Source organism: Bubalus bubalis, chromosome 10 (assembly GCF_019923935.1).
Source record: "Bubalus bubalis isolate 160015118507 breed Murrah chromosome 10, NDDB_SH_1, whole genome shotgun sequence".
NCBI lineage: Eukaryota > Metazoa > Chordata > Mammalia > Artiodactyla > Bovidae > Bubalus > Bubalus bubalis.
The window spans coordinates 96584547-96609942 of NC_059166.1; the positions used below are offsets into that span (position 1 = coordinate 96584547).

The following is a 25396-nucleotide window of genomic DNA, read 5'->3' on the forward strand; positions in this document are numbered from 1 at the left end:
CAGCTATGCAGTGTTGTGACCCTCAGTAATGCATCTGACCTCTGGAAGCCTCAGTCTTATCATCTGTAAAATGGGAATAAGTACAACCCAAAGGGTTAAACGAGGAACTGCATTTCAATAGTTAATTATCGTTCCTGGCACATAAGTGGTACTCAGTGGGTAGTAAATACAAGTTGGATAGTAAATACAACTGGATAGTAAATACAAGTTGGCAGCAGGAGTAAGGATAGTTGTTTATACGATGCCCCCTCCCTTACAAAACAGAACCATTTCTTCCCTGCAGAGATAACGTGCACTTCACTGCTGACCTTCAAGCTGAGCAACATGCCAACATGTGGTGTTTCTGTTTATGAATGAGTACACCTGCCCAACACTATTTGGCCCATTTGCTCTGAGATCAGCTCCCCACACTTCCTTTCTTCCGCTTAGAACCCCTGTGGGTGTGAAACTCCATTTCCCTTCCTCACCAGCCTTTAGGCTTCGGCTGAGCTTGAGCTTCCCAGGTGGTGCAGTGGGAAAGAATCCACCTGCCAATGGCAGGAGCTACGGGTTCAATCCCTGGGTTGGGAAGATCCCCTGGGGTAGGAAATGGCAACCTACTCCAGTATTCTTGCCTGAAAAATTCCATGAACAGAGGAGCTTAGTGGGCTGCGGTCTATAGGATCTGCAAAGATTCAGACACAATGGAACGACTGAGCACAGCAGCAATCTTGGCTGGTGGGAGACAATGGTCTAACAAAGTACCTCTGCTTCCTGGGACCAGCCACCCCATCTCGGCTTTTAGCCACTGCAGGGAGGGCAGACAGTGTCTGGTGCCTGCCAACCTGTTTGCTTCGCTTTCCCCTCATGTTCTTGTTGCTCTCCCATCTAATTTTAGCCATCCTATTTTAAATGCTCCATATTAAATTTCCTCTATTGATTTATCTGGCACATATATGTCTTCCTGGCTGAACCCAGTTTTTTTTCTTTTTTTTTTTCCTGAATGGATCTGATATTTAGTCTCAGGGGCCCACAAAGCTTAAGTGGAAATAATAAAATATTTACTCAGCCTATTTCACAAGGTCCTTGTGTGGGATCCAGGAAAATGCTGCCCATGAAAGTATTTTGAAACTATCAATCGTTGCACAAATGTAACATTTTGCTCATGATATTTTCAGTTGCAAAGGAAAAGCTTAGCTTCACTGATCTATAGCGGCAATGTTCCAAATGATACTGATGGCTTCCAATGACATCATGCTTAGAATTTGCACAGTTGAATAAAGGGGAGGACGAAGTCCAAGAGATAACTGCGTTTGGCATAGCAGAACTCCTATGAGCTCATAAGTCAGAAGACACTGATAGAAACAGTGAAAATCATGGTTTTGCGGAAGACAAGGAATTATTTGGAAGACAGCCACCTTAGAGATTTGCTCCAAGTCTTAATTTTGCAGATGAGCAATCTCATTAAACTCCACAAGAATTCATGCAATGTCAGGTTACAGTATCTGCTTACTTGAGAACAACACAAAAACAAAGGCAAAACATAAATGCAGATAGGAAAGATTTGCTCAGGAAGTCCAATTTTCAAGCAAAGCTTTGAGTTCTGAACCAAGGTATATTAGTTTAAGCAGCTATCTGAAACACAATAAAATAATTTAAATAACAATCATTAAGACATGCTAAATAATGTTTTTTAAACTGCATACATCTGAAATCTAAATGAAGTTGGTAGTTAATGGTAGTGCCCCAATGTCACTGTCCTTGTGTTGGTAATATATTCTGATTATATAAGACGTCATCACTAAAGGAGCTTGGAACTCTGCACTATTTTTAAAGCTTCTTTTAAAACCAAAACTATTTAATTCAAAATAAAAAGTTTGTGTGTGTGTGTGTGTGTTTTAAGCTTCTTTGTATGCCAAGGGGAATGTATCACACAAGAAAAAATCCATTAAAATCTGAAGTGCAAAGTTTGCAGCCTTAAAAGGACTATCTGGATGAAATTAGAAATACAGTTCCTACTCTGCTACACAACCAAGCTACTTATGCATTTTTCTAATCACTCCACAAACACATACCATCAAGTCATTAAGCGTGGTACTTTGTCACATTTTCCTCCTTAGGTCTTTTATCATTCGGGAGACATCCTACTTTCTTTAATGAACCATCCTTCAGTTGGCCATGGGGTTCAAGTAATTTAAACTCCTGTGTTTGAAGTTTACTCACTTCCCCCAGGAACAACCAAGGACAACTAGTCACCAAATACCCTAACTCACTTCTCAAAATGTCAAACAGACCACCAACCTATCAATCAAACGTGAGGCTCTGACCATTTCCCACTGATATTTACCTCTTGGTTCATACGGAAGGTTTGTTTGAGGCCTAGGAAAAGAAAATGTCTGGACAAATAGCACCGCTCCATTCTCAACCATGTGGATGTTTGGGGACAGAATCTTAGGGAGGGTCCGCCCTGGGTCCAGAGATGCCCGCAGTCACTGGGAAGGATGCCTGGAGTCCGGCTCCGATGGGGAACATGGTGACGTGATTTCTTACAACCATCCTGACTTTCCTCCAGATGAAAAAGCTACAGCATCCTTTTCTTTGTACAATGAAACACTTCAACCTCAAAGACATTACTTTCAAAGAAACAACCATACTCTTCGGGAAAACTGCTCTACAGGATATGAAAGTGTCTGTCCTGGGGCTTTATCTCCTTCCAAATGTTACTTTCCCACACAGCACAGCTTGGGCAAGAAGCAGGGAGAGTGAGAAGCCAGCAGTTTCCCTCTCATCCCCTTCCTCAGATACAGAGTTGCAGAGGGTTCACCACATCCAGCATCGTTGCTGCCGTCTGGCTGGGTCTGGCTGGGAACGTTCTTATCTCAAGTACTCTATGTTTAGTATCTGTGATTAGCTCAGATGTATCTGTTACAGTGCTTGGCACACAAGATGCCTTTTGCTTCCTGAAAACTAGGCAGTAGGAAGTACACCTATTATTCAGAAATACCTGGGCCCTGTCTCCGCTTTCTCCACCCTCATGAGAGATCCTGATTTTAGTGTAAGATAGGTGTGCCGCGTGCTGTCGAGGATTCCCTCCCCTGGCCCTCCACCATGTGTCAGTACAATTCTTGTGCAATGTCTACATTATCCCTGAGAGTCAGTGGGATGCACATCTAGAAGGGAACCCTCCACGGCTTCAGAGACCCTCTATTGCTCAGGCAGCATCACATGGCCAATGTGGGGATTCCAAGGAGTGGGCCTTGGTGGGGGGCGGGGGCAGTGCATGTTTGTGGGAAGGGAAAAGGGAGTAGGTAACTTTGCTTTATCTGGCTTTAAGCACGCTTTGCTTCTACTGGGATTGCCTTTGCCTTGTCGAACACACAAACACATATATAATGTGCATACACATGCACTGTGTGTGGATCAATATACAAAAATTTTTAAAAATCTTGGTAGTAAAGTTGAGCATGTGATCTCTTCTCACTAGTCCCCACGCCCCCACCATAGCCACTGAGGCCCTCAGAGATAGTTTCAGCTGCTTTCATCTGTACCACTGTCTCCTTTCTTCACTGCAGGCTCACCTACATTGGAAGGCTCCCATTTTTCATGCCAGTCCTTAAGACTTGCCTGGTGGTTCAGACGGTAAAGCGTCTGCCTACAATGCGGGAGACCAGGGTTCGATCCCTGGGTCGGGAAGATGCCCTGGAGAAGAAAATGGCAACCCACTACAGTACTCTTAACCGGAAAATCCCATGGACGGAGGAGCCTGGTAGGTTACAGTCCATGGGGTCACAATGAGTCAGACACCACTGAGTGATTTCAGGTTCTTTCTTTCTTTCTTTGGAAACCTGAGCAATCATGATCACACAGTTTTGACAAAGTCCAAACCAGAAGTGCCTTCTGTGTTCCACCAGATGGCAGTCCCGCATCAGGGAAAAGGGGGTGGGGGTGATGGTAGTGGTGGTTGTATTCTGGATACAGAAGTATGCGATTCTGGTATTTTCTGTGATGGGAAATACTGACAAGTATACCGGTTGGTTCAGTACAAAATGAAGTGTAGGTGTTTTGTACAAACTCATCACAAGTGATCTGTAAAAATACAAAAGCAAACCATGCGAATTCCCCAAATTAAAAATATTTTGATGACTAACCTAAACTTCTGGAACATGACACAGAGTTGAAAACAAAACCCACGAAACATAGAATACGTTCAAGTATGAGGTTACAGTCACTATCTGGATTTGGTTAGTATCCTAAATATGCCTCTGCTTCATAGCTACAAAGTGGTTCAACTTTTTCATTTGGAAAGTGTTATGACGACATATTGCATAGCGCTAAGTTAGAACGCCAGCACACGTATGAGCAAGCAGCAAGGAATTGTCTTTCTGTGGTGATAAAGGGATTCTTTAAAAAATCTAGTTTTACCCAGCCACATGGGTGAATGAAACCTTTCCATGTGTCTCTCACAGCAACCTTTACCAAGCACCGCACAAGACAGTTCGCATCCATTCCTGGGGAATCCAGTCCAGAATCGAACGCGTCTCTCGTGCCAGAAGCCTGGCTCTGCTCCAAGACCGTGTCACTCTCTGGAAGTAAGTGATGCTAATGAAATAGCATCTACTTCAGAATGCCTGATGTGATGTCCATGACAGGCTAAAGGGCCAGCTCCACAGATAAGAATGGGCAGGCTCACGCTTGTAGCCTCTACCTGCAGAAACTGAACATGGCACTGGACCCGACAGGCTCTCTGGGTGCGTTGCTTTCACGATATGCTAAGCTGACTGGATCCAGGTGGTCTGGCATTACCCTGTTTATCAAGATAGCATTTTTCAGGATGCTATGGACATCAGCTAAATCAATGTTTAGCCTCAGCTTCCAATTGGGTGTTTTTGTTTTTGTTTTTTCATTTTCTTTTTTTTTTTTAATTTTATTTTATTTTTAAACTTTACATAATTGTATTAGTTTTGATATTTGGCAAAACCAATTGGGTATTTTTGAAGCAAACTATTATCCATTTCTGTGCATGAGTCTTCTGGATCTTCATCTACTCTTAGCTTGAAGTCAGCTGTAAACCCCTGTGACAGATGGTTCGAAATCTTTTCTGTGGATCGGTGTTAACATATCATGCTTATCTTTAGTCCTTTTCTTACTTCCAGAAGAGATTATTTAATTGTTTCCTATTCCTTTTGGTCCCACCAGCAGCTTTCCAGTATTAAAGAAGCTTGTGTTTCCTTTTTGTAGCCATTTGCCACCATTTTTTCACATGTCCAGAAACACTTTTCCCTTGATCTTGTGCCTCTTATCATGGATTATTTATTTATTCTGTTTATCAGTGGTAGGTAATATAAGTTTGTACTTTCGTTTCCTAATATACATTTATCTTGTAAGATCCAAGTGTAGAGATATTTAGAGAGGGAAATTGTTTGGAAAAAGAAGTATTTTTATATTTCTCCCAGAACTTTGAGTCAGGCATATTTCTCTGTTTAGGTTATTAACAACCAAAATGTTAATTTCTACAGATACTTGTTTTTTGCATCATTGCACAAGTGAACTAAAGCTAATTAATTTAACACAAATTCTATGAGCAATGGTAAAAGTACTCTACCACTATGTTTTTGGAGACAACACACACTTTTGTGCACCATTACAGTACATGGTTTAATTTGCCCTGCACATACAGAAGGCATTAAAACAAAGCTTATCAAAGCCTACATTTACAACAACTGAATTACATCATATCACAAAAGCAAATTTCACATACTAAAGATTCAATCTTAACAAAAGAAAATGTAGGTCTGCTGGCTGTTTGGAAAGATTATCTATAATCAAGTAGCTAAATGGGTCACAATGTAACATTTTATATATTTTTCCTAACCCAAAGGCCCTGTAGAAAATTGACCTAATTAAGGCTCTGTAGAGAGCTTTTAATTTTTCCACTACTGTGAGTTTTACTTAGTTATGAAATGAAGCTTAATGATTTCTTTTTGATTATTTCCTATAAAAATCTTCAATAAAATCAAAGTAGATGAATAGCTTTGGAAACAAAAGTGCTACCCAACAGACTCCAGCCTTTCATTGTGAGGAGCCATTATAATCAGCAGTATCATTTTCCTTAGATTTGTTTACTTTTCATTACTCATAACTGCTTCTTTTAATTGGACCAAGCTAGCTTCCTTTAGACTCCCCTCCAGAGTGATGTTGGCAGAAATGATTGGCAGTTCCTTCTCCCACACGGTGCCATCCTGAAATTGCAAATGTCAGTTAACAGGCTTCTTTCTCTCTCCAATGTTTAAGAGTGGGAGTCTGCATTTAGCAGAAAGTAGTCTGGGTGCACATATTTCTGAATAAATGCATGTGAATCTATGCATTCAAATTCTGGAATCAAGGGCTTAAAAGAAGCCAGAAAGGTCAACCACTCCATCCATGGCTTGCGTTCCCATCTGTCATCTATCTGTCAGCCACTCCAGGCAGGTGAAACTACAGCCTACTTTCAAAAATCATTACATTTAACCCCTTCTCAGTTATTTGTAGTAGAGGGTTAAGAAGAGCAGCACTGACTTAATTTTGCAAAGCATTTTTTTGTTTATACCAGGACTTTTTGCACTAAGGCTCTTATTAGATTTTATGGCCAGGAATAAAGTGGCATTTCTTAGTCCCTCACCTCCTTATTTTTTGTATCCAATTAAAATTGAGGGACTATTAGCAGTGAAATGGCCAATAAATGCAGGTAGTGTGATAAGCATAAGCTATCAAGGTAACAGAGTCTGTGTTAGGCCCAACATCTGGCTCCTAACTGAACCTGTGCTCACCATGTACTAAAGCATGTAAGGGAGCTTCAGTCATGCTGGAGTGACATTACAATTCCACCCTGATTTCCAAATTCTTATTTATCACACCACTAAAAAAAAAAAAAAAAAAAAAAAACTAAATCTATTATTAAATAAATGCTATATGAATAAAACATTTTTATAATAAATCAGCTAGATGTTTCTTTTAAGGAAAAGAAGAAAAGAAAAAAAAAATTATTTTGGCAGCCAGGGTGCCTTAGCTCAAAATGAACTAAGGTTAACAGAAGAGGAAGCTCCCCAAGTTTATGTCATAATTAGCAGTGTCTTAAGGAGAGAAATCCGTGACCAGGGTGGATAAAAAGCAAGGAGATGCACAGAAAGGAGCCTTGCTATCTTTGCCATCATGGATGACATCAGGGACAAGCCTTGATCAGTGACTGTTATTTTATTTGAAACGGTTCCCACATCATGGCAGCAACTGTCCTGAGTACTTTACACACAGTAAGTCGTTTAATCTCGGGCCCGAGGATGAGGATGAGGTTCAGGGGCTTCCTGCCGCCGTCCGGAGGACACGTGTGCAGAGGACCGCAGGCCCGGCCTTACACTCACTGCTGCTTCTGGAAGGCAGGCACTGTCGGCCAGCACGCCCCGTGGCCATCTCCAGGGGCCTGCAGCGGCCAGGGCTCATAAACAGCCTGTGAGGTGCAGGGTCGGCCTCAGTCTGTGCCCCAGGAGCGGGGTAGTGTCCCCTTAGGTCACACACATGCAGAAAGGCACGAAAGCCCCGCCGGTCCCCACTGTTTTCGGCTCCTATTGCTCTTCCCTCAACCCCCTCCCCCACCCCACGTCAGAAGCCACTAGAAAATGCAGGCTGGAGCTTAAATGGATGAAGGAAGGCAAAAAAAAAAAAAAAAAAAATTTTTTTCTTCCCCCTGAGCAATTAGCTTGTGAGAGGCATGAATAAGGGTTTGTGGGATTTATCTCATTTAATCCTCATAAGAAAGGTTCTTAGTCCTGCTTTACAGGCAAGGCCGTGTTAGTCATGAGCCTTTCTTTCCCACCCCCTAGACTTCCCTGTCTCCTGCCCAATTACTCTCTTAAAAAACTGAAATGTCTCTTGCCTACAAAAAAAAAATGCTCCTTTCCAGAACTTCTCTTCCCAAAACCTTACAAGAGGAGGGCATATTTATAGAGCAGGATTTTGCTTAGGGGCCTGAATATATTTGTTGAATCCTGAACAGGTTTCTGCTAGAATTGTGTTTACTGCTATGATAAATACACTTGTTGATAAAATGTTGCTGTCGTAACTTTCACGTGAGTGAAAAATGTTTCAAAACAACATATTTGGGGAGCCAATTGGGATACATTCCCAGGATGCCTATTATATTTCACATCTTCAGAAACGTTTCTGAGAAACAAATGTGTCCTGGAAGCATGACCTTTTTCTGAACAGAATAATCATTGGAAAAGAAAATAGCAATCAACGTTAAAAGGCCACATTCCACTGCATGTCCTGTCTCCATAATCCTTTTCCTGTAATTAAAAGCATCCGAAAACCTGCTACAAAATAACTACAAAAGCAAAATTGGGGGAAATTAATTCCATCTGAGGCTGTTACAGCTAAATTCACCTATTCCAGGAAGGGATCCTGAGAATACTGACACCAAGGATGTTTAATCAAAACTTCAGTGATTTTACAGCCTCCCCACCCGGCAAGAAAAAGGAAATGTGACAAAGCAGAAGGTTCAACATTGGTCTGCTGTAAAAAGGCATTAAAATACAGAGGCAGATCATTACAATTCTGAATCCAATTCTCGTCCTGTTCCCTTTCTTCGGTTACTTTTTTATGACCTATGACTTAGCAGATGATAATACAAGGTATCACAGGGACACCTTGCTTATTCAGGAATACCTTATTTCATACAAGGTCATTTTCCAGAAAAGTTAAAATTTAACAATAGGCTTCACAAACTTAAAAAAAAAAAGAAAAAAAGAAACCTGAAATGTATTAGACACCATTCAGTTCTCTTTAGAGAGAATCCATCACATACAGTTTTATAAATTTACCTGTAGTTTAGGTGTCAAGGCACCACTTTGTCTTCCCTTCTTATTTCTTTGAGTTCACATGTGGACAGCTCACCATCCAACCCTTTAGGTTCCTAAGCCCTCTTAGGCTTCCCCATCTTTATGTCTTGCTGCTTCTTTAATAAACCCAACTCGTCATATCACACTTCTGGTCTCAGCTGTCCAAGACACTGGTTGCTGCTGCTGCTGCTGCTGCTAAGTCGCTTCAGTCGCGTCCGACTGTGTGACCCCATAGACGGCAGCCCACAAGACACTGGTTAGACACTGTCTAACCCAGCAGGACCCCACAGAGCCTTCCCAGGACAGATTCCTCCCCCATAACTCCTGCTTTAGCTCCTCTATCAAATAAACAGATCAAAGTGTCTGGTGCACACCTCTGAGAAGTTTTACAAATGCGAAGAGCCCCACCAAACAGAAGAACTTAATTTCTTGACCAGGAGCATGTAGCCCCCATACTTGTTAGAGCCTGAGGACTGATGATGTTAACCCCTGTGACCCCACTCTGTTACCTCACCATCAACCAACCATCAGCTGGGCATGAGCAGATCCTATATATCCTGCAACCCCTTCCCTCACTTGGCCTTTAAAATGCTTCCTGGAAGCCCAACTGGGAATCCAGGTGTTTGGAGAACTAGCTGTCTGTTCTCCTTGCTGGGTGCCTGCAATAAATGCCACACTTTCTTCACTACAACCCGGTGTCAGTAGACTGGCTTTATTGTGCACGGGAGAGTGGACCCAAATTTGGCTCTATAACAATATCCCCTTCCATGAGAAATCTTCCCTGACCCTCCGAATCTGGGCTCCAGGTTATTCATGAGTTCTCACAAGCACCATGGACTTTCCAGGAAAGAACTGACCACACAGCCCTTATAACTGCCTGTTTACTCCTCGGAACATTTCACTGAACACCAAGCAGACCAGGAAAGGATTAATTTCTATCTTTCTATCTTACACGCTTTCAAACCTCCGGAGTTAGTACACTGCCCAAAGCATGGATATTCAACAAATGCTTGTTGAATGAATGAACACACCAATGAAATAGCTACCTCACTATGAGCTAATACTGGCTTCTATCAAGGTTTGTGAACTGGACAGGTTGGTATTGGTTTAGCTGATATGTTCTAATTCAGGAAGCTGGCAATGTTTAGGATGACATCAATTGTGTGAGGACAAGTCCTAACTCCACCACATATGAACTGGGAAACTTTGGGAAAATTGGTCCGTTTCTTCAAACCTCAATTTCCTTCTCGGGTAAATGAGAAGTCATACTGAACCCACAGCTTGCTATTGTGGAAAGAATGAGATAATTTATGCAAATTTTAATAAACTACAAATAGCTACTTATGTCTTGCCTGTAATTACAATTACTAACTAATATAGGGCTATCTTTGCCTACACTATCCTGAGCTGCCTTAGTTTTATTCTAATATTTTAAATGTCTTGACTTTTCCCATTAGAGTAATTGACAGACTAGCTTCTCTCAGAATTGATTACTTGTATGGTAAATCATTACTGTCACTTTTGTTCTTTTTTTTTTAATCACATGTCCCAGCTATTTCTTTTTATGCTGAGCATCTTCAACTCCAAATGTGCATCCTGAATTCCACACTTTCTCACAAAATCCAGCCCATAATTGCATGGGATTCCTGGGTACCTCAAGTTAAGAGCCATATCACTACCTCAAAAATCTGCACTGAAAATGATCTGTCACATTTCCAGAAACCTGCTCCGGTGTCCACTTTCCAAAAGTCCCTTGATGGTTTCACAACCCCTTCCTGTGTTCACGCTCAAAACCTCAGAAGCACTTCCGGTGCCCTTGTGCACACATCCAGCCGCGAGACTCTCAGTTTCAGCGCTCTCCGTGATGGCCTTACTGCTCAACTGCCTGGGGAGCCACTACACCCTCCTAACCGATCTACCTCAGTGGGCTTTCACAGCTCTAACTTCTCCCACAAAGTGAAATGGAACACTTTCCATTTCCTGGTAGAGCTCTCCTCACAGGAACCCTCCACTTATGAATAGAAGCGAGCAAAAGCAGAGCTGTTAGAGACTTTCCAGGCCCTCGGAAGGGCCACACTCCATTCCCAAGCACTTAGGATCCCAGGCAATCTGATTCACGGTGCCTGCAAAACAACCTCTTCTCTTTCAAGTTCCATTTACTTTTTTCTGTACTTCAACCTTCCCTTTGCCTGCCAGTCAGATGCTGAAGGGCTTGGAGACCCCTTCCCTACATATGTTACCTAGCCAAGCACACCAAGAGCGCACCATCTCCATCTCCTTTTGCTATTAAATTTCTCTTCATGGCACTGGAAACTACATGATATGAATAATCTGTTTACTTGCTCCTCATCTGTCTCTCCTTGTTAGAATGTAAGGTCCCTGTACTTTGTTTCATTCACTGTTGTATTCTCAGAACTCGGACCCAGTGTAGGCACTCAACACTTTCTGGATGAATGGATGCACATGGCTATTATCACAAAAGGCATTAAAATACAATACCTGCTGTATTTAAATCTCTTTAAATATATGACAAATCTCTTTATTTTTTGAGTTGTTGTTCAGTCGCTCAGTTATGTCTGACTCTTCGCAACCTCATGGGCTGCAGCACGCCAGGCTTCCCTGTCCTTCACCATCTCCCGAAGCTTGCTCAAACTCATGTCTGTTGAATCAGTGATGCCATCCAACCATCTCATCCTCTGTCATCCCTTTCTCCTCCTGCCTTCTATCTTCCCCAGCATCAGGACCTTTTCCAATGAGTTGGCTCTTCGGATCAGGTGACCAAAGTATTGGAGCTTCAGCTTCAGCATCGTCCTTCCAAGGCATATTCAGGATTGATTTCCTTTAGGATGGACTGGTTGGATCTCCTTGCAGTCCAAGGGACTCTCAAGAGTCTTCTCCAACATCACAGTTCAAAAGTATCAATTCTTCAACACTCAGCCTTCTTTATGGTCCAACTCTCACATCCATACATGACCACTGGAAAAACCATAGCTTTGATTATATGGACCTTTATACAGACCATTTTTGAGTTAAATCTTTTTAAATGAATCATTTACTTAAATCATTCATTCTAATGATTTAAATAAATGTTCAGAATGTAATCTACATATAAGCATAGGCACATGTCTTACTTATATATCCATCAATACTCAGCATGGTCTTAGCATGTTATAGATGTTCAATAAATGGTGAATTCAATCAAATCATACACAGACCTTGGTTATTTGATTTTTATGACTGTTCACTTTTCAATCCCTTAAGGAAAAATATTTTCCACACTTTGCTTATTCTGTTTTTGAAGTCACCAAAATCTGACATGTGGAAACTGAAACAGTTCGATAATTAAAGTAAAAGTTTACATAGCAAAAGTATAAGTTAAATATTTAAGATAATTCATTACAATCTGCTCATGGCCATGTTCTTCACTTGATCAATGTAAAAGAGCTTTCACTCGGCATCTGTGGACTAAGAGAAAGAAATGTGCTGTTCCAGCCAAACCGCAAGGATCACCTCTCCAAATGCATAGCAATGGTAAGATGACCTCCAACAGGGGCAATCAGCTTTTCAGTGCCTAATAAGGAAGTCGTGCAAAAATGTTTGCTGAATGAAGTCCCCAGTGTAAAAGCAATGAGTCAAGGATATGAAGCTGGGCGTCTCTGCCTCCAGGAAAGACCCCCAAGGCCCCCACCCCATACCCATCCTCAGGGGTCACAGCATGCAGGTTCCAGCAGTAGGCTCACATGTCATCTCAACTTCTCTGAACTCAGTTTTCTCTTATTAGCAACTAACAGGTTGGTGTTATTTGGTAAGTACTTTTCTAGTTATAATAAAATGAGACCCAAAGAATAATGTTACATTATAGTTTCAAAATGGTGTGAATAAATTTTACTCTTTTTCTAAAGATGTTCTATAATTTTATGAAGATAGGATTATTTATAATTCAAAACAATTTTAATTAAATACTCATATTATATTCATATATATCATATATTCACCAACCAGAAATGAATTATTAGCTGCTCCCTTTGAGGGCCTTTTTTAAAAAGCTGCTTGGTAGTTTATGTCACTCGATTCTTAGAATTCAAACTATCAACTTCATTGCCTCACTTACTCTTATGGTAAAATTAATACTTTCATATTATACATGTTTCTTTCAACATCTTCAACCCTAATTTAAACTATTTGAATTATAGTCTACACAAGGTTATTATGGCATTTTTCAAACTTGAATTTATTTTTTTTATTTTATAGAGGAGAAATTTCTTTGCATTTTTAAAAAAATTCTGAGCTATTTACATAAATTTGATGTGTTCAATATCATAGAAATAAACCAATGTCTTCTGAATTTTCATTAGAATAATCTTCAAATACATGTTAATTCTGAGAAACTAAGGTGAATAATGACCAAAACAAAATTCTTTTTGAAAAACAAGGAGGGCAAGTCTGAGTAACAGAAAAGCTCAGGGAACTTGTGGTATCATTTTACACCCCAGACACACTGCCTTGATAAATCAGTCAGCAGTAGCACATGAAATCATGGATAGATGAGAGACGCATATCCACTCTTATCCAAATGTAGCAAATAGCACCATATTTCGTAGTTAATGGTAAGCAGTTTCTTCTGTAATTCTTTGGAGCAATAAGCCTTTCAACCCCTGTGTCCCCCATTTTAAAAAGAGCCACTTGTGCCTTTGTCCCAATATATTGGGTTGTCAGGAGTTAAAACATGAGTCTTCCTTGTCAATTACCAACAGCCCATCTGAGTAACAGGTTCTCTCACAGAGAAAACAATTACTTATTCCATCTAGATTGCTTATGGGTGTGGTATTAGCAATTATGAATCAAGTAAAAAAATATATACAAAGTTTGCCAATTGTTCTATCAAAATTTTAGTTCTTTTTTTTTTTTTTTTTTTCCTGGCACACATTCTAGATTGCAGATGCTAATGAGAGGCAGAAAGGCAAAAGATAACACGTAGAGTGATTAGAGGAGGGTCTACACACTCCCAACCTTAGAACCTGAGACAGAGACATGCATCACCAAAGTGATACAATATCAGTGATTCTAGCAACCACTTATCAGACAGTGAGTGTTGCTGTTCCCTTAATGTATTCCTTCCAGAGTGCCTGTCTTACTGGCCAAAGAATCAATAAGAGCCCTGGGATAAAAATGAGAATGAAGTCTCAGAATCCAATTACTGAGGTTTGTGTATAAAACAGCAGAAAACAAAATATGCAGATTTCTTTTTCTCATTCTATTAGGATGATAAAGACAGTAGTTGTCTGTTCACAATGAAGACAGCCAGAGTAATTCAAAATACTGAATGCACAAAGAAATGCCATGCCATATTTTTAATGAATGAGCTTCAGTTAATTTCAATAGGAAGTCATTAAAAATGTTAGGCATTTTCTCAAGGGTGAATTCTCAGCTTCCCCCAACCAGACTTAGAATACACAGAGTTTAGAAATTACTTCTTACCTGATGGATAGCTATACTTTTATATTTCTTTAATAAAATCTATTTCAAACATTGTTATCAGAACTTCATTTCCTAAACACTGCAAGAAAAAAATACTGTTATGTGTTATTTGTTTTCAAAAAATTTAGAACTTAATTTTGAATATTTAATACTTTCAAGAACAATAAACTGAGATTATACTAGATCAAAATTCATATCAATATATTTCAAATGTATTATGAACCTCCATGTTAGAGTACTTAATGTAGATTGAAATGTCTTTTATAAGTTTAATTATGCCATATATCAAGTGAATTTGTTTTATAAACAAAGGGTTGCATTCAGAATAGGAACAAAAAATTGACATTTGTGCTTTGTAGATATTTTATTTGAATAAATGCTTTTTAAGTTTTGACAATGAATACACATCTTTCTTCTTCATCTTCTCTAATCTAAAGGAGATTTACATACAGCCGCTAAGAAATAAACTGAAATACAGGCATACCTTAGAGATTCAGTGCAGGCTCAGTTCTTGACCACCACAATAAAGCAAATATCATAATAAAGACAGCCTTTTTGCAATGTCTGTCTTTTCTTGTCTATTTGGTAAATGTTTACTCATTCTTCTATATAGCACACCATATATATATATATATATATATATATATATATATATATATATCCCTAACCCTAACCCTACATTATGCTGTAGTCTATTAAGTGTGCATTATGTCTGAAAGATGATGTGCATACGAATGTTAAAGTATTTTATTGCTAAAAAATGCTAACCATCATCTGAGCCTTCACCAAGTTGCAATCTTTTGCTGGAGCAAGGTCTTGCCCTGAGGTTGATGACTGCTGACCAATCAGGGTGGTTGCCTGCTGAAGGGTGGGGTGGCTGCAAAACAAATTCACTCGATATATGGCATAATTAAGCTTATAAAAGACATTTCAATCTACACTAAGTACTCTAACATGGAGGTTCATAATACATTTGAAATATATTGATATGAATTTTGATCTAGTATAATCTCAGTTTATTTTTCTTGAAAGTATTAAATATTCAAAATTAAGTTCTAAATTTTATGAAAACAAAGAACACATAACAGTATTTTTTTCTTGCAGTGTTTAGGAAATGAAGTTCTGATAACAATGTTTGAAATGCTATTTCAATGTTTGAAATGTATGTATACATTTTTTTTTTGGAAAATGTATTTTCCAAACAGCATTTATTGGTGAGCATGATTATGGAGGGGACAGCGCTGATGCTCTCCTGCGTGCAGGGCCCGCATCTGTCCAGGGGACCACGATTAGGGATGTATCTGACCCCACAGCCAACCAGGAGGAGCAGCTTTTCTGCCACCATGTTTTCAAATTCATCTGCATTAAATTGAGTAAATCCCCAGAAGATGGAGATCTTCTGGCACCCCGGGAACTTGAACTCGGCCGGGAAGAGGGCTTGGATCACATGCTCTTTGTTCTGCAGCCTGGTGCAGTCGGGCATCATCACTTGGGCAATGTGGACCCTGGCCACTGTGCCCTGGGGTTTTCCAAAGGCACTGCGCATATCTGTCTGGAGTCTATCAGCTCCAGCACAAGGCAACATCCAGTTGATGCCAATAACTTGGAAGGGGTGGAGCCACAGTCGGATGTGAAAACCGTCTTTACCACCACTTTTCTCCATGTACTGTTGTCACAGATAAGGGCAGCCTCTAGGGCATCAGAGGAGAGCTGCTCATGCGCATCTGACGCTGTGGGCCACAGAGTGGGAGCTCATCCACTTCGGCCTTCTTATACCCCAAGTTGAAGATGTGGATCTCAGCATCTGGGACACCTCGGCAGAAGCCGGACTTTGGGTACAACTTGTTCTTACAATACTGGTAACATCGGGCGGGCTGGTGGCCCATGGTGACACCGGGATATTCAGCGACATGCCAAAGGGAAAAAGCACACCTTAGCGATACTGGGGGCGTGGCTCCTCACTACTGCAATAAGGTGGATATTGCAATAATGTGAATCACAGTGACTTTTTGGTTTCCCAGTGCATATAAAACTTACGCTTACATTATGCTGTAGTCTACTGAGTGTGCATTATGTCTGAAAGACGATGTGCATACTGAATGTTAAAGTATTTTATTGCTAAAAAATGCTAACCATCATCTGAGCCTTCACCAAGTTGCAATCTTGTTGCTGGCACAGGGTCTTGCCCTGAGGTTGATGACTGCTGACCAATCAGGGTGGCTGGCTGCTGAATGGTGGGATGGCTGCAACAATTCCTTAAACTGAGACAGTGATGAAGTTTGCGGCATCTTTTCCTTTCAGGAATGATTTCTCTGTAGCAAACAGTGCTGTTTGATAGCCTTTTACATACAGGAGAAGTTCCTTGAAGTCAATCCTCTCAAACCCTGGCAATGCTTTATCAACTAAATTGATGCAATATTCTAAATTCTTTGCTGTCATTTCAGCAATCTTTACAGCATCTTCACTAGGAATCATTTTCTGTGCTCATCCATAAGAAGCAACTGCTCAAATGTTAAAGTTTTACCATGAAATTGCAGCAATTCAGTCAACACCTCAGGCTCCACTTCTAACTCTGTTTTTTTTTCCATTTCCATGACACCTTCAGTGACTTCCTCCATGAAGCGTCAGACCCCTCATCCATGAGGGGAGTCATCCATGAGGATTGAAATCAATCTGAAGTCCCTGTTAATGTTGATATTTGGACCTCTTCCTGTGAATCACAAATGTTTTTTAATGGCACCTAGAATGGTGAATCCTTTCCAGAATGTTTTCAATTGATTTTACCCAAATATATTACAGGAATCACTGTCTAAGGTAGCTATAGCCTTAATCATGCATTATTTAATATACTCTGAAAGTCAAAATGACTCCTTGATCCATGGGCTATAGAATAGATGTTGTGTTTCCAAGCATGAAAACATTCTTCTCGTCCATCTCCATTGGAGCTCTTTGGGGACCAGGTACATTGTCAATGAGCAGCAACATTTTGAAAGGAATCTTTTTCCTGGGCAGTAGGTCTCAGCAGTGGCCTTAAAATATTCAGTAATCCACATTGTAAACAGATGTGTTGTCATGAAGACTTGTTACATTAACAGAGTTCAGGCAGAGTAGACTTGGCATAGTTCTCAAGGGCCCCAGGATTCTCAGAATTGGTGAGTGAACACTGGCTTCAACTTAAAATACCAGCTGCATTAGCCCCTGACAAGAGAGTCAGCCTGTTCTTTGAAGCTAGGCAGTGTCTTCTCTTCTCCTGCTATGAAAATTTTAGATGGCGTCATCTTCCAATATGAGACTATTTCATCTAAATGGAAAATCTGTTGTTTAGGGTCACCACCTCCATGTATGATTTTAGCTAGATCTCCTGGGTGACTTGCTGTTTCACCTTACACTTCTGTGTTATGGAGATGGCGTCCTTCCTTCAGCCTTGGGAACTGACCTCTGCTACCTTCAGACTTTTCTTTTTCAACTTCCTCAGCTCTTTTAGACTTAATAGAATTAAAAAGAGTTTGCTCTGGATTAGGCTTAAGGGAATGTTGTAGCTGATTTGATCTTCTAACCAGACCACTAAACCTTTCTTCATATCGGCAATAAGGTAATTTGCTTTCTTATCCTTTGTGTGTCCATTAGGGTTGCACTTTTAATTTCCTTTAAGACTTTTTCTTTACATTCAAAACTTGGCTGTTTGGCACAAGAGGCCTCGCTCTTGGCCAGTCTTGGCTTACAACACATCTTCCTCACTAAGCTGAATCATTTCTAGCTTTTGATTTAAAGTGACAGACATGCGACTCTTGCTTTCAACTGAACACTTGTAGGGTGATTAATTGTCCTAATACAATATTGTTGTATCCCAAGGACAGGGAGAGAGACAGGAAACAGTCAGTGGAGCAGTCAGAACAGGCATGATGTTTATCATTTAAATTCACCATCTTACATGGGTACAGTTTGTTGCACCCTAAAACAATTACCATAGTAACAACAAGAATCACTGATCACAGATCGCCATAACCAATAATAAAAATGTTGGAAATATGAGAACTACCAATATGCCAAAGATGCAAAGTGAGACGATGCTATTGGAAACCGGTGCTGACAGACTTGCTAAATGCGGGGTTGTGAAGGTTTCTTCAACATGTAAAAAACACATTATTTTAAAAGAGTAATAAAACAGGCTTTGTCTGTATTATAGGATAAATTCAGCTTTCTCTCTAGAAAAAGGAGTTTTAGTGTGAGGCAGAGATTCTGAAATACACCAAGCATGATATTTTAATACAGATTCTCTTGTCCAAGGTTACATGTGCTGCAGATCGGGACAGGCTGCCCCCAAATGTGCCAAAGTGGCATATTGATTATTTTGAATCAAGATTAAAGGAGAGCCAGCTGGAACAAAAAGAACACTCTGGCCCTCCTTTGTTCCCATGAGAGCAGGAAACAAAGCTCCCATGGGAAGGTGCCCTACCTTTGGCCGTGGATGGAGGGCATCCTTATTGACAGAGAGAGGGGATTCAAGGTCCCAAAAGCTGTCTGAACAAACTGTGTTACCTCTTCATTTATCTGCTACCCCAAGGAAGACCTCTTAGTTTCATCAAATATTCACAACTACTTGATTCTTTGTCTAAAAGGTACATCAACAACCTGATGCATTCACTTCTTAGCTCCCTTACCTATAGGGCCTCCACATTTATACAAATTAAATTTGTTTTTCTCCCTTTAATCCATCTATGTCAATCTGATTATTAGATTAGCCAAAAGACCTCAGAAGGGTGGAGGAACATCCCTCCCTCAAAATGTAACCCAAGCTTCACAGTGGAACTGCTGTATCTACTAACACTTTACAATTTCAGTTCCTTTTCTTTATTGTCAAAACCTAGAAAATAACCTTTGACAAACAAAATGTAACAGTCATGATTTTTATCATACATGTGCATAAGTTTAACACATTTTTAAGTTTACATACATTTTTAAGTTTAATAATTTTTAATTTAAAGAACTGCAGATTTTTTCAACAAAAAGTTTTATTACACTATTATTTTAAAGGGAAAGATTATGCACAACTTTTCCCCTGAAAATCTTTTAAGTTGCAACTTCCCAAAGTATAGCTAAATCAGTATTGTAATGTTATTTATTCTAATTCATAAAACTTTAAAGATGGGCCAACATATTGATTGTTTTGACATCAGTGATGTGAAGATACTAAAACAAATAATTTATGCTTCTATAAACACACAATTAAGGAGCTAAAAATAAATAACCTTTAATAAAGCACTTATTTTAAAGAAAGCCTAGAGTTTCAGAGAATATAGACTATTAGAGAGAATGTAATTCATCCAGCACTGGAAAATACGACCATGTGTAGTCAGAGTGTCCATGAGAAACCTAGAGAAGTTATTTATGTTGGGAACCATGGATTATAAACCAGTGCATTACGAATGAATTACTGTTCCTTAATCAGATTTCATCAAGTTGATCTCTCCATCAGTAGCTGATTTATGTATTTATGACTCACACTACTGTATATTTGCATCATGAATAAACTATAACTTTTTTCTATAGACAATTTCCTATTGATATATCTCTTTTGGAGATTGTTCAAGTAGGATTAGTGGTTGTAGCTAGTAGTGAAATATCTAAAGAGAAGTTGGACAAGAAATAATAAAAATATTTTTTTAAATGACTACTGATTGGGATCCTTTCATGGACTTGTTAACAGTAGTCTTTAAGGGAAATGGTTCGTTAAAACAATCAACAAAACATAAATCAAGTAAGTATATAATTATGTTCAAAATAGCTTTTTCTAAGACGGCTTAGTAATTGCATTAAAGTGAAATAATGTTATTTTTGTTCATTAGGTGGCAAATTGTCTATACAATCCATAATTCCAGGTCTAGAAGTGATGCAGTACCAAAAATCCATGCATTTCTATATGTAGAGCTATTGTGTATGAACTGGTGTAGACTCTGTAAAACAGTGCTCAATATGTGTATACTCCTGTGAAAAGTTCATACTACATAGGAAGCAGCTAGTACAGTAACCCCAGGAAAAGGTTTAGCCAAAAACTCATTTAATAGAAAACATAAAAAACTGAAAATAAATAATCTGAGCATTCAATAGAATAAGATATAAAAGAATATAAGACATGTAAGGAAGAGAAACGACTGAGGGAAAAAGTAATTAAATGAAATAGAACCTGAGAACAAAAAAAAACACAATTGATATGGTCAATAAAAATAATTTCCTGTATTTTGAAGTAGAACCCAAAATATATCTAACAAAATTGAACAAAAATAACATAATAGCTCATATAATATAAAAGTGTAAAATAGATATGTCTCTATATAAACTTTTTATTTTAAAATATATAAGTTATCATTAAAATATTCACTATATTTGAAAACATGAGTGAAACAATATGTTTCTAGAAATTTCTTAATATTTAGGAATACACAAATTACCGAAATTGACCAAAGAATAAAAATAGGTGTCTTATCCAGAATCATTTTGCAAAAATTATTTTTCTGAAATTTCAACTAACAGATAATCCTTATACACATTGTTCCATAATATAGAAAAAATCCAATATTATCCAAATTTATGAAACTACTATAACTTGATCTTACGATGATATAAGGCTTCTCATGTAAAGAAAATTATAAGCTTGTCAAACTTATAAATAAAGATGAATTAAAAAGGTCAAGAACCTTGCAGGGGTTGATACTGATAACACATCGTGAACTGTGCAGCATCATTGACCCAACCTTCGACTGCAGTCATATATTTAAAATATTTATATATCATAGACAAGAAAGTTTTTTTCAATAATGCTCCAAATTTAGAAAATCTACCAATGTTATTTCATCACATAAATGATATGATCAAAGTTAACAGATGAAGAAAATATATTTGATAAACCTTAATGCCTATTCATTGGAGAAGGCAATGGCACCCCACTCCAGTACTCTTGCCTGGAAAATCCCATGGACGGAGAAGCCTGGTAGGCTGCAGCCCATGGGGTCGTGAAGACTTGGACACGACCGAGTGACTTCACTTTCACTTTTCACTTTCATGCACTGGAGAAGAAAATGGCAACCCACTCCAATGTTCTTGCCTGGAGAATCTCAGGGACGGCGGAGCCTGATAGGCTGCCATCTATGGGGTCTCACAGAGTCAGACATGACAATGTGACTTAGCAGCAGCAGCAATGCCTATTCATGACTAAAAGCACCATAAAAAAACTAGGAGTAGAAAGTTACTTCCTTAGTCTATGAAAGATAGTTCTCTCTCTTCCTCACGAAGACAAATCTAAAGTAAAGATCATCTCTGACTGGTATAACTTCACTAGTATTCAGTAAGAATAAATGCATGAGTGCCTGGTATCACTTCTGCTGTTCAACACTGTCCTAGAGATCCCTCTCAGAAGGACAAAACTATGGCAAAAGTAAAGGTATGAGAATCACAGAGCAGAGTCAAAACTGCCATGTTCTGCAGAAAACATATATTAAGATCACAATAAACTGTGGAAAATTCTGAAAGAGATGGGAATACCAGATCACCTGACCTGCCTCTTGAGAAACCTGTATGCAGGTCAGGAAGCAACAGTTAGAACTGGACATGGAACAACAGACTGGTTCCAAATAGGAAAAGGAGTACGTCAAGGCTGTATATTGTCACCCTGCTTATTTAACTTCTGTGCAGAGTACATAATGAGAAACGCTGGGCTGAAAGAAGCACAAGCTGGAATCAAGATTGCCAGGAGAAATATCAATAACCTCAGATATGCAGATGACACCACCCTTATGGCAGAAAGTGAAGAGGAACTAAAAGCCTCTTGATGAAAGTTAAAGAAGAGAGTGAAAAAGTTGGCTTAAAGCTCAACATTCAGAAAATGAAGATCATGGCATCTGGTCCCATCACTTCAAGGGAAATGGATGGGGAAAAGGTGGAAATAGTGTCAGACTTTATTTTGGGGGGCTCCAAAATCACTGCAGATGGTGACTGCAGCCATGAAATTTAAAAGACGCTTACTCCTTGGAAGAAAATTTATGACCAACCTAGATAGCATATTCAGAGAAGGCAATGGCACCCCACTCCAGTACTCTTGCCTGGAAAATCCCATGGACGGAGGAGCCTAGTGGGCTGCAGTCCATGCGGTCACTAAGAGACGGACACGACTGAGTGACTTCACCTTCACTCTTCACTTTCATGCATTGGAGAAGGAAATGGCAACTCACTCCAGTGTTCTTGCCTTGAGAATCCCAGGGACGCGGGAGCCTGATAGGCTGCCGTCTATGGGGACACACAGAGTCGGACACGACTGAAGCGACTTAGCAGCAGCAGCAGCAGATAGCATATTGAAAAGCAGAGACATTACTTTCCCAACAAAGGTCCGTGTAGTCAAGGCTATGGTTTTTCCAGTGGTCACGTATGGATGCAAGAGTTGGACTGTGAAGAAAGCTGAGTGCCTAAGAATTGATGCTTTTGAACTGTAGTGTTGGAGAAGACTCTTGAAGAGTCCCTTGGACTCCAAGGAGATCCAACCAGTCCATCCTAAAGGAGATCAGCCCTGGGTGTTCTTTGGAAGGAATGATGCTAAAGCTGAAACTCCAGTACTTTGCCCACCTCATATAAACAGTTGACTCACTGGAAAAGACTCTGATACTGGGAGGGATTGGGGGCAGGAAGACAAGGGGACGATAGAGGATGAGATGGCTGGATGGCATCACAGACTCGATGGACGTGAGTTTGAGTGAACCTCCGGGAGTTGGTGATGGACAGGGAGTTCTGGCGTGCTGTGATTCATGGGGTCACAAAGAGTCGGACACGACTGAGCAACTGAACTGAACTGAACTAAACTGATGATCATTATATGAGCCCAGAGAATGTAAAAACTCTTAGAATGAATAAGAAAGTTCAAAAGTTGCTGGATATCAGGTCAGCATGTAAAATTTAGTAGCGTTCCATTAAACCAGCATTCATCAAATAGAAATTTTAGTAGAGAAATGTTGAGGAATATAATTTTGTAAAATAAAATGGGATAAAGTTTACCAAACTGTGATACATTTTGGAAAGGAAATTTAAGAAAATAAAGGAAGACATGATCAAATTAGGCATTGCAATATGTTGACATATTTTAAAATGAATTAATCAATAAACTCTATTCTAATCAAAATCCCATCAGGATTTATTTAGAGAACTTTTTTTTTTTTCTGATACAGGAAAACATTAAAGCAAAGAATGGAATAGAATTTTATTTATTTTTTGGCCATGCTGTGCAGCATATGGCATCTTACTTCCCCAACCAGGGATGTAACCCATGCTTTCTGAATTGAAAGCACAGAGTCTTAACCACTGGACAACCAGGGAAGTCTCAGAACATAATTTTAAAGGAGGTTTTTAAGGGGACTTCATCTCTAGCACCTTGCTTCTTATATCTTCCTTGAGGAAGCATGCAAGATTACTTCGACCTTTTCCAGTGCTGCTGCTTTGGCTGCTCTTAGTAAAGTCACCTTCCTTTCTGATTCTGGTTCTTCAGGAGTCATATATATTTCTTTACTCTTTTTTCATTTTGAATAATGGTCTTAATCTGTTTGGCATCCTACAACGTTACAGCTCAGTTATCATATTTTGTATTTCTTTTTTTCTAACTGAATCTTGATTTTCTCTAAAACGCTGACGTGTTTTAACTTTTACTTGCTCTAGAACTTTATTCAATAAAACTGAAAGGTATTTTGCAGGCAAGCCTTTGCAAGAACATTAAATATTGATTATAAGAATTGTATGGGAGAACAATTGTACACATCAATTTTATAAAGCCCAATTTCTGCTCATATCTAAAAATATTATTTTAAAAAAGGAAGAGAGGCAACTAAGGAAAAATAACTTTTTTTCCCAAAACAAGTAAATAACACGAAATGATCCTTAGTAATCAATCCTCAGGTGCATTTCTATTAAAACCAAAAATATGACATGAATACTTGCTATCACTGCTAATAAAATCTCATTAACATTTAAAATGTGCATCCCCAACATCCAGAAATTCTGGCAGCAGGAAGAAATCCTTTAACAGGTGGGTACATTAAAATGTTTCTTTGTAATAAGGAACATAAAAAATCAATATAAAAGTCTACCAATATGACACAAAAGAATAAAATAAGTAGTTCATTTCTATGAATCATTAAAATACAACAGTTAAATGCAGATTTCTCTCTTAAACATGTGTTTGTGTGTGTGCATCAAAAAGTTCATCTGAGTGTCATAATATTAATAAAGTAAAACAACCTAAATAGCTACATACAGGAGTGTTTTATATAAACGTAAAAAGTTAGGCTAAAGTTTAAATTATGACAGAATTTAGTGAGTTACCTGAAATCTAAGATCTGTGTCCCTCTCCTGGAAATCACAGAGACTGTAATGTGAGAGTCACAGAGGATTAAATGTGATATTACAAGTAAACCACTTATTAGAGTTTCTGACACTCTGATAAGGTTTCAGAAAAGGACAGGTGATATCATTATTGTTAATATAATTCTTATTTTATTATTTATATCTGTAAGTCAAATTACTTGATCATTTTATTTGGATTCCAATTATCAGTGATCATATGATATCATTTAACTTCATTTATAATATTGCATTTAAAATATATGCAAATATGTTTATAATTTATTTAATTGCTATCTTGTTTAGGTGAAAGGTTAAAATACATTCTTACCTTTTTTACACTTCTGTTTACTTTTCAAATAGTTATTTATCAGTCCTACTTATTAAACAATTCCTTGATTCATCAATTTTGGGGCCACATCTATTACTTGTTATATGTGTACTCATACTTGGGCTTATGATGTGGTGGATTTATTTTGACGGAAGCTTAGGCTTCATCTGTATAATACCAATTTAATTATTGTGCCATAGTAGGTTTTAGCACTGAGATCAAGTTGCTTATTATTACTTTTTTTAAAAACAAAACATAGATGTATTTCTCACTTGTTTGTTCTTCCATATAAACTTCAAGGTTACTTTTTACAAGTTCTTAAAAAATAAATCTAAAAAAAAAACAGAGGAAAGGAAGAATGGCA

The 25396-nt window shown here is 38.8% G+C and overlaps 1 protein-coding gene and 1 pseudogene across 3 annotated transcripts in view; both read right to left on the minus strand.

Moving 5' to 3' along the window:
- ADGRB3 (adhesion G protein-coupled receptor B3) overlaps window positions 1-25396 on the minus strand; it is an 884190-nt gene that overhangs the window by 699650 nt on the left and 159144 nt on the right. The window lies entirely within an intron of this gene.
- Window positions 15585-16845, minus strand: LOC123327813 (annotated as a pseudogene).